This window comes from Vulpes lagopus, chromosome 3 (assembly GCF_018345385.1).
Source record: "Vulpes lagopus strain Blue_001 chromosome 3, ASM1834538v1, whole genome shotgun sequence".
In the NCBI taxonomy this organism is placed as follows: Eukaryota; Metazoa; Chordata; class Mammalia; order Carnivora; family Canidae; genus Vulpes; species Vulpes lagopus.
In genome coordinates this window covers 6523684-6534930 of record NC_054826.1, presented here as the reverse complement: position 1 = coordinate 6534930, position 11247 = coordinate 6523684, and positions in this window count along the sequence as shown.

Genomic DNA, 11247 nt, shown 5'->3' with positions numbered 1-11247 from the left:
TGTGCTACCATTTTGGCATAAAGGTGATATTATTACACCAACACCAATTATTATGTGTTTAAATTGCTTTTAATGATGACATGTGGTGGGGGAGGCTACAAAGTGATTTGTTCATCTGTCATGTTTAGAACTAGCTGAGAAATAGGTGAATAAATTAGTTCAAAATATTAGTTTTTCATGACAAAATTAGATTGCAGGGAATGGCTTGCATATGAAGTCAATACTATCTTCTCTGTCTTATCTCAATATTAAACTTGTTTACTTAGTCATGGACAGAAAAGAAAAAATAGAAATCATAGACTTCCAAAGTCCAGTAGTTACTACATGGTGTTGAGGAAATCCTCCTTTAAGTCTCTTCCTGTGAAAAGTCAAATCCCAGAGATGGAACAAGAAAAAATTAGCCAAGGATGCTTCGTTTCTTCTTCTCAATTCAGGAAATAATTAATACTCATAAAGAGGTTGGAATGTAACAGAAAATCCCTCATAAAAACAAGGAATAATAGAAATCAGTGTGAAATATATATTGAACAGTGCCTGTTATTTTATGTACAGCAAACATTTGTAAAACCAAATGAGGGTATTATTTACAACAAATTATCTCTGGAAGTGGTGAATTTTCTTCTTTTGGTAATTAAAAGAAATAGGGATTGATAGAATGATTTGAATGCACCATCAACCTAAAGTGTGGAAACATCTTCGTTTCTGTAGTTGACTTGGAGTAGAAAGCGTGATACATTGAAAGGTTAGCACTTAGTATCAAATCATATTGTAGCTATACTAGATGAAGGCAATTTGGGGGGAAAAAAGAAAGGGGAAAAATATGTATAAGGGACTAAGAAAGATCTTTATTGGAATAAAGGCCAAAAGCCAATCTAAAGATAAATCACCATTTATTATGGGATTAAGTGTTGGTGCCTGCCCGGGTTAACCAAGAGAGGAACACTATTTGAAGAAACGTCTAAGCAGACTCTACTTCTCCCTACTTTACATTTCAAAAGTTTTATTTTGCTGTTCTGTTTGTTTGAAGCTTCCAGTTCTTCATCCACATCTTTGAATATGTCACCAAAGTCTGAGGGATGGAAAGCACCGGTGAGTCTGAATTTCATCTTATAAAGACCCCTTTAGGTCAGAATTTCTAGGAATGTGTTGGACGTCTTTGTCATTCTGAAAATGTGTCAGCCTGAGAATTGGGATACTACCCTTCTCATATACTGCTCACGTGTGTTGTGGCTACGTTGCCGTGATTTTCTTTAAAGTGTGCAAAAACCAAAATGAGGAAAGGATCAGTGCTCCAGTAGGTAATGTTTATTAGTTTTTCTTTGTTGTCTGGTTTGCCATGTTCTCTACTCAGTTTTTCTTGCCTAATTGATTGTCACAACAAAACGAAGCTTAGCACATAACAGATATTGCTGTAGCTCATTAGGATTTAATAAAACAGGGCACCCCCGGGTGGCTCAGTGGTTTAGCGCTGCTTTCAGCCCAGGTTGTGACCCGGGATCGAGTCCCACATCGGGTTCCCTGCATGGAGCCTGCTTCTCCCTCTGCCTGGGTCTCTGCCTCTTCTCTCTCTCTCTCTGTCTCTGTCTCTCATGAATAAATAAATAGTATCTTTAAAAAAGGATTTAATAAAACTATTGACCTCAGGCTGCAATAAATTTAAAAGAAATATACTCAAACCTATAGTTTGTAAGAAAAACAAAATTAAAATCCTTCAAAATATTTTACCAAATTTAACTCCATATCAGCCTGCACTAAGGGTCTAAATAGGCATTCAGAATCATTCCAACTTTTTTTACATGGATCTATAACTTTGCGGTAACTGCTACCTATCATATTTCATTTTTCTCCTTGAAATTCTAAAATTAATAAAATAATGAGCAGAACATATTCATGCAGTATTAAATCGAAAGTTTGATTAGGCTCCCTAGGATAATTTTTTTTTCCCTAGGATAATTAAATTGTTCCTTGTAAACATGAATCACAAATTATTCATTTACTTGAACCTGCTTGCTTAACCTCAGATATAAAATAAATATACATTAACTATTTGAGGGGTATAGTTGAGGTGATAAAAGAAAAAAATGAGTGTGTTTTCTCACTTTACTCCCTCCAAATACAATGCGGAGAATTTTACATAATGTAGAGAGACCATTTGTTTCTATATTGACATTGTATTTTATTTTTATAAAAAGTGGGTATTATTCATTTTACTTGATAAAAGCTACAAAAGCACACACACATACACACATATATTTATATAATGTGAACAATTAGAGAATATGGTATGGTGACATCTGGTTTCATCAGTCATTTTGTAAACACGATGGAAAATATGTTGAGATAGAATGAAGCTGTATTATTTATCTGTGTTTTTCCTTGCAGTTAAAAATACACAATAAAAACAGTGCTGCTTGATTGCTGATGTCTCTCCTCAATTAGCATAGAAGCAAATTGATTTTTTTTTTTTGCTTGAGGGGGCAAAACAACAGAGTTGTTTTCTTCTTCCTGCTGTATTTCTATCAAACACATTTTTACTGCGAACTATGTTTGAATCCTAGGCAAGTTGTTTTCATTCTTGTAAGTCAGAAATAATTTTCAATTGCAGCACTCTATGCTCCCTTAAGGAAATATATTAGCCACCACATGGTGTTTTAAGTGCACAATTAGCCTTTTTCTCACTCTTTCCATGTTGTACAACCAGGTGGGTGGTCCTTAAACACTCAAGTAGTCATTTCAAGGGCACTGAACACACACAAGTTTGGCTCGTTTACTGGGGTTAAAGATGTATTATTTTCAGTGATGTTTGGCTTTAGATGAAATGGTTTGAAAACAGTCTGAAAGTTCTAGCTCTTCCAAGAGTCACTCTCCACTGATTGGTGAAGTCTGATAAATGATAACCTGCTTGGAAGAAAGTTTGCTGCTAAAATAAATATTCCCATCACCCAGGAGGAGCAGCAGGACAATAACAAAGATGATCTTTTTCTTAATCCTGTTGGAAACTGAATAATGGAAAAGGATAAAAAGACATACATTTGCTTTGATATAAAAAGAAAGCCTAGCTACCCGGTAATAGCAAGAGGTGCACTTTAATCTAATTATTTGTGCAATACAACAGAGTAACTGGGGAAATTATTGCATTTTTGTAATAAGCCACATTACTGATTAATTATAGTGCAAACAAGAAGAGAGGTTGCATCTATTATATCCAGAGCTTATATTAACACTTAAATAACTTTTCCAAAATTATATGGACAATAATACTGTGAAAAAACCTTTCTCTCCGGGATCCCTGGGTGGCGCAGTGGTTTGGCGCCTGCCTTTGGCCCAGGGCGCGATCCTGGAGACCCGGGATCGAATCCCATGTCGGGCTCCCGGTGCATGGAGCCTGCTTCTCCCTCTGCCTATGTCTCTGCCTCTCTCTCTCTCTGTGTGACTATCATAAATAAATAAAAATTAAAAAAAAAAAAAACTTTCTCTCCATTTTTAGGTTACTCTGTTCTCAGTCCCCCAAACCCCCTCACTTGTGCAGCCCAGAGAAGTGCTGGTTCTATGTAATCTGCATCTATTCAACAAAAACTAGCTGCCCTTGACAAAAGTCTGCTATTAAGAAAAATAATTATTGGCCCATGTGTTCATATGCACAATTTTTTCTCAAAAGGTGATTTACCCCTCTTTGCACAGATATAATAATATTTAATATATATGTTAAATATAAATAAGATATGAAAGCAATGAGCTTAATCTCATTTGCCTGTCTCACAAACTTATTTATTAAGCAATATCTGATCCAAAAGGAAATTGATTTATTACAATTAATGGATGTGCAGCAGAATTAATTATGAGTAACAACCCTGGCACAAGAGAAAGAATAAAGCAGCCCATCTCCTCAAAAGTAACTATGGCAATTAGAAAATGATTCAGAAAATAAAAAGGGAAAAAGTGTTAGCCACTGTTTTGTTTGTTTTGTTTTGTTTTGTTTTGCTAAGTTTATATTTGTTGACACTAATGGTGGCATTACTTTTGCCCCCAGGAATGTTCTAGCAATTAGTTATTTTTTACTTATGTACAAGTAGTCTTTACTATTACTAGAATATTAATTTAACAGAGTTACCTCTGTATATGATTTGATATTTTGGTATTGACATATTGCAAAGCAAATCCAGAACATTATAATTTTGATTTTCAACCAGATTTACATAAATTTAAAACTAAGAACTATGAAATTAGTCAAACAGCTGCATTGTTGGTTAAATACTTAGATAATTTTCTGTCATTCGTCATGCAGGACTATCCTGGACCATAATACAACACAATTTTTAAGAATATTTAAGTATTGCCAAAACTTCTTGCTACAATTAATATACTATCTGTTTCTCTTTCCCTCTATTATTGCCCAGTAGAGTGTTTTGACTCTCATTGTGCCTTAATTTATTCATCAATAAAATGAGAATATTAATAATAATTGCTTCATACAATAGCCAACCATTTTGAATTTGTAACATCCTCTATTAATATGTTTCTCACATAGTAAAGATTTAATTAATGTTAATATTAGGGTCAGTATCAATACTAATCTGGTATGCTTATTTAGGACTTGACAAATAAGTCAAGTTTCACATAGCCAAGGAAGAAGATTCTGGAGCTCAACAGAGTCTTCTCAATTACTTATTGGCCATGCAAGATTTTGTAGACGGCACAATCTTCTGTGACTATAGCAGGTCAGAGACAGGCTCCTTCCGAGCCCACACCACACGCATTCCAGAGACATCCATGGGCGGCATAACTTTTCATACATTTTAACTCTCCCATATTATTCTTACAAACTATGATTTCTGTGAGAGCTCAAATCTGAGAATGTGCATCAAGATTTCCGTTGTGAACCCTACAAAGAATTCAGGGCTTAGCTCACTTTCTGAAACTTCTGACGGTTTTTGCTTTTAGTGTTCAGGATTTAACTCCTGGATAACTTTCAAGAAGCAAACACAGAAACATAAATGGCAGCTCAAAAATCACAGAACAAACACACCTTTGTAACTACTGCCCACACCAGAACTTAAGATCATTATTAGGATCTCAGCAATCAACCCTAATTCTCCTTCCAGACCTCTGTGTCTCTTCCCACCCGAAAGACAACTGTGCTGACCTTCGAAAATCTTGTGTGTGATTCCTTCCACTTTTTGAACCATATATAAGTGAACTCACACAGTAAGCTTGGCTTAGCATCTACTTTCTTTCACCTCATTTTATGTGTGTGAAAGTCATCCATGCTGTTGTGAGTAGCACCAGTGAGTCCATTTCACTGCTGCATGCAATTGTACTTTATACATATATCATATTCTTTTTGTTTGATGGAAATACTGTTGTTCCCAGTTTAGTTTAACCATTATGAATAATTATGGTATAGACCTGAATATGTGAATCCTTTGTGAAATACATGCAAATATATATATATATATATATATATATATATATATATATGTTACAGATCTTCTGGGAATATATCTAAGATGAAATTATTTTCTCACTGAATATACATATGTTGGACCTCAGTAGACAATTTCATAAATTCTTCTAAAGCAGTTTTGAATTTGCACTTCTAACAACAGTTCATCCTTTTCAAACTGATATTGTCCTTCTTCTCCTTCTACTTCTTTATCTTTTTCTTCTTCTGCTTCTGCTGCTTCTCCTCCTCCTTCCACTTCCTCTTCCTCCTCTTCTTCCTCTTCCCCCTCTCCTCCCCTTCCTCCTCTGCCTCCCCCTCCTCCTCCTTCTCACCCTTCTCCTTCTTTTAATTCTACTTTGTGGTAGTATTTAGATATGTTATATTTAACTTGCTTTTCTCTTAACTGTTGGTTAAGTACCTTTTCACAAATCCATTGGATACGTGGACATGTTTTCAGAAATACTTGAAAAATATTTTGCTATTTCTTCTATTATTTGTCCATATTTTTCTTATTATGTTGGAGGTCTTTATATAGTCCAGATAAAAACTCTTCATCTGTTTTATCTATTTAAAGTATCTTCTCTCCTCTGTGACAGCAGAAGTTGATTTTACTGGCTACGATTTTGCTGAAGTTATGACATTCTATTGAAAGGTACTCTAATACAAAGTACAAGTATGGAAATGATTCGAACCTGGATTTTAGAGCTGGTGAGGTTCGTCTAGTTCTACTGTACTCTTTCCCAATTGTATAATCTTTTGGATTCCTCACAGAAAATCAGGCATACTTACCAAAATCCCTTCTGTCTGACAGATCCAGGAGGACAAAAATTAGAGGAGAATAAGATAGGAGAATGAGGAGAAGCTGATAACACATTTACTATTTAGCTAAAAGTAGGGCATCCTTATTGGAGGATAGTGCATTCATTGACAAAAGAGCCTTTCTGAGATGAGGGGGAAAGGAGGAGAAGAAGGTGATGGAGTCAGAAATCACGTTGAGTCAAATTTGCAACCTTCAACAATATCAGGTGTTTATATTTCTTCCTTACCCTTCCCTATCAGTCTGTCCTTCGGGGGCATTTATGATAAAAGACAAACCATAGTGGGGCTAAAAATGATCCAGAGAGTCAAAATCATAACAACAGATAAATTGAAAGAACCAGGGGATTGGCTGGAATCAGGTGGTTGAATTGGAAAGAAAATAGCACTGCACTCTGGAAGAGTCCTCATACTGGAGAGGTCCCGCTGAGAATCCCAAGAGGACGTCAAAGACTGCCAAAGTGGGAGAGCATAATTCCTCGTGTAATATGTCATCTTTCACTGCAGAGCAGCTGGTCAGCTTTGGCCAGAGTTGCAGGCTGGCGTGCAGTCCTGGCCTCTGCTTCAGAATCATAGTCTTTGCTCTGATTGATGTGTCGCCATGTCCTTTATGATGATGGATCTAGTCAGCCGCAGGAACTGTGGGTGGTGCGGACTCCAAGAGCAACTCGATTCTCCTCAGTTTCATTGGGAAATGGTCTTTCCTTGGGCATCATCGTAAGGGACATGGACAGTCCAATCAGCAGCAGTGATCTGTTTCCAGTGTGCAGCTCCGAAGAGGGGAATGTCTAATTGGTGTTTCAAATTGCAGGACAACAGGTAAATCTTGGGTGAGACCCAAGACTAAGTCAGACCCTAACAAGGTTTGCCAAATGGAGTACTGACCAGGACTAGGAGAACCACCTTAGGTTTTTGTTGACTCCGCTTTGTACCCAAGTCAATTTTTGGTTCTGTCTGGTTGGGCTTGAGGTCAAACTGCTGTAACAGTCCCCTAGATAACCTAGGGTCTCAGCTAAGCTAAACCACACAAGAACCAGGCCCAGGCGTTTAAGGGAACCTCTGTGAATCAAGGGCTCTACTGAGCCAGTGCTTGTGATTCATGTGGTGAAGTGGAGGTAAAAATTTCTCCCAAAGGGATAGCTGTTTCTTTCTCATGTAAGTTAAATAGCCACTGAGGTCTAATCTATTTTTTTTTTTTTTTATTTTTATGGGCAGTGTAGTAAATGGTGGCTGTGTCCAATAGGTGGCAATGTTGCACTGGGAAATGGCTCCAACCCCCATTAAGAATTTAAATAAACCTAATTCACTTCTCTGTTTCTTGGATAAGACATGTTCCTTTCTGACCCCCTGGAGAGGGAACAAGTAGAAGGAGGCGGTGGGGAGCATGGGTGATATTTCATTAACACCCCTCTATCAGTGGCAGTTCTTGAATGGGAGAGTTCTCTAATACTTATGTCATGGGAGGTGCAACCACCTAGCACGTTAACACTAGTGGTATATTCAGCAGTGGACATTAGACCAGCAGCATAGATTTTGCTCTAGGTGTCCACCCACAAGGTCACTTTAGGCTTTTCCTCTCTACTGTGCCCTTCAACTAATTCCTCTCAACTGGATTCAAGGGTCCCCTTCCCTCATGCAACTTGCTTGGATGATGAATTTTGTAGCTGCACCGTACAGAGCTTTATGAATTTCAGTCCCTTCTCCTAAAGTCCACTCGCATCCCTGGGTGGGTATGCATGGCCTTCCGTCTCTTCGAGGAACAAAGAGAGCTTGTCCACGCTCTAGTCAGCTTCCTTCCTAAAGCAACTGCTATTGTGTTAAGGAGGAGTAGAAGAATCAGAGGATGTAAAAGTAGATTGGCGCTCCATCCTAATAGGCATGGCACTTCTTTTTCAGGTTTTTATTTGCTTGTACACTGCTTACATCTTAGCCAAATGAACTTCTGAAGTTTTTGATCCACTCAAAGCTCTGTATTGAATAATAGCTCTCCATATTTATTCTAGTTTGGAGACTCTTGGGTCAGAAGCTACAGTCCTATTGCCTTTTGGGTTGGACCATTGAGCTTGCTAACCTAGTTTCATGATAATCTGCTTTTTTTTTCTGTCTACTCAGAGAAGAGTAAACAAAACCAAAGACACCATCTGTGCAGCACATTTCAACCATACTTCTTGCGGCTCAGCCTCCCTACACGAATTTAATGCTTATTCATTAATAGATATGACAGTGGAGCTCTCAACCCCTCCACAAACCTTTCATTTAGGTGAAAGTGTTCACTAGAAGATCCCAAAAGGTGTTCTCTTCATGAAAGCCATTCTTCTCCTAGCAACTCATCCTCATTGACAAAGTCAATCCTGTGAAGGGTCTGAGATCTTATCTATTTTCAAGCTAACAAGTTAGCCTAAAACAGCTTCATGGATGCTGCCATGAGAGACAAAATTCGTAGGTCAGAGGCAAAGGCATTTATTATTCGTGGTGCAGCAAGCATCATGAACATGAACTTATTTGCATCAGTTTCCCTTGTCCCCCGAGTCCCATGGTAGAGATGCAGATATACCCATATAAATGCCTGCATACGCACTGGGTTTCATTAAATGAGAGAAACCCAGAGTTTGGACAATCTGAATACTTTCTAATGGGTGGTAAGCATGCCTGTGCTTTGCTCTAGGGAGAGATGTAAACTTTACGATACTGGACAGTAAACACACCTGCCCTCTGTTTTGAAGGGAGAGCGCATCTATCTTCGAAAATTGATGGCTCTATGATCATCTTGAAAAGGAAGTTTAGAAAAAAGTTCAGACTGTGCATATGCTCCTAAGATATTCAGAAACATAAGACGTTAATAGAGAATTATCTCCCAAAGACAGATATGTAGAAGTGGAGAATAAAGAGAAAAAATAGTCTTATCCAAACTACACTTTTCCTGTTATTAAAAAGTGTTAGTTAAGAGGAGCATTACATATCTTAAAATATCATGTCAATTTTTTTATCTTCAAAAATTCCTTTATTGGTGTTTCAATGTTATGGTGGGTTTGATCTGTATTTGTATGAATGTAAGAATCTGTTAATTCTAGGCATTCTCATCTATTTTTACTTGTATCAAAAAATATATTTGTAGGTATATTTGCATTTTTTTCTAAAGTGCCACAGTTTAAATGCAAGTACATATATGTATGTATATGTAGACATAGATATAGACAAAAATATAAATACTTGTTGAAATGTGTAATTCAGAATATTTGAGTTACATGCTCATTCTTCTATAGACCTGCATGGAATTTTCATTTTATAAAATGTAGAAAGTAAAAAAAAAAAAATGTAGAAAGTTATTAAGCACATAAATACCATTCATTTAACTTGTGAAAACAGGGATCCGTGGATGGCTCAACAGTTTAGTGCCTGCCTTCGGCCCAGGGCCTGATCCTAGAGTCCTGGGATCAAGTCCCACATGGGGTTCGCTGCATGGAGCCTGCTTCTCCCTCTGCCTGTGTCTCTCATGAATAAATAAATAAAATATTTTTTAAAATAAAAATAAATTGTAAAAACAATAATTATAGACTTAAATTATGTTGTATAACTATGATTTCTTTATGACAACTTTGACATATGCAAACTTTAAAATTGTTATATTAAATATGTGATTAAAAAAAACAGTTTTAAGCGTCTGTTAACATCTTGGTTTGCAAAAATATGGCCTGAACCACACAAAAATAGGTTCAATATCAAAGAAAACAATTTTCCAATTGTAAAGACTTTTTATGTATTTGAAATATAATATTGGATTGCAGCTGACTGTACTGTACATCTCCCCTTCAGAAGTTGCATCCCTAATATAGCTCAGAGGAGGCTCTTTTGGCCACTTTAACCATCTGGTACAGGATATTCTTATTTGCCATTTCAACATTTTAATGTATAAAAAAGGCTTATTCATCAAACCCTTTTCCCTTAATTGTAAATATGCTGTACAGTTTATAGGGAAATGAAAAGGCAAGGTTTCTAAATAAATGAGTTGGTTTGTGTAATAAAATAGCAATTTCACAATAAAGTAAATATTATAGAAATTGTCAACTGAATGAGATAGAGAAGGAACTATGCTTATTCCCCATTAGTGTCACACCTGCTTAGAGATTAAATTGCACTGTTTTAAGCTACATTAAAATGGCATTTTCTAGAGTGATATTTTACATTTCTGATAGGCAGTTGTGAATGCCTTGGTGCACTCAGCAACATTCTTTTTTCTACAGTGAACGTTTCTATTAGTGACAATTCACCCATAATTTTATTTCCGAAAAAAAGGCAATGTCAGCCAGGACACATGTATATAAATCCTCTTTTTTTCTAAACCAGAGCAATAAGAAATTTTAAGATTGTTAATAACTTAAATTCAAGCAGATGGAACTTCAATTTAATGCATCATCTGAATGCTACCTTCTACAAACATTAATAATGAATAAAAACCTGTATTTTGAAGAAAGAACACAATTTTCTTTCTTATAATTTTAAATTAGATTATTTTCTTAAAAACTGAGGTTATTGGCAGCTTCAGTTATGTGTATGTTTTATTTCTGCTAGAAAGATTTTGATCCTCTGTGTCTATCATGTGATCATTTTTCCTTTCCTCTATTATTTATAAATGAATATTTATTAGTGTTTGATTTACGTTCTTGGAATTACAACTACCCAATGAGCTAGTAACACCATATGCCTAAATCAGATTTCTAGCATAAGTAATTTTTTAAGTATGGTGTTTTTTAAAATCATGCACTCAATAAAATGCTCATGCCTAGATCTAAGAATGGGTAACATGTCTATTGCTGATCCACACAGGTCTCAGTTCATGTTAAGTCTTCCATAGATGTTTGCTAATGAATATATGAGTATATACATTCTTATTGGAAATCTGAATTTTGAAAGAAACTGTCATTTTAAAGGACACGTCTATTTTAAGCACTTTCATATAATTTGGAAAAACAAATCAAATTATGGGTTGT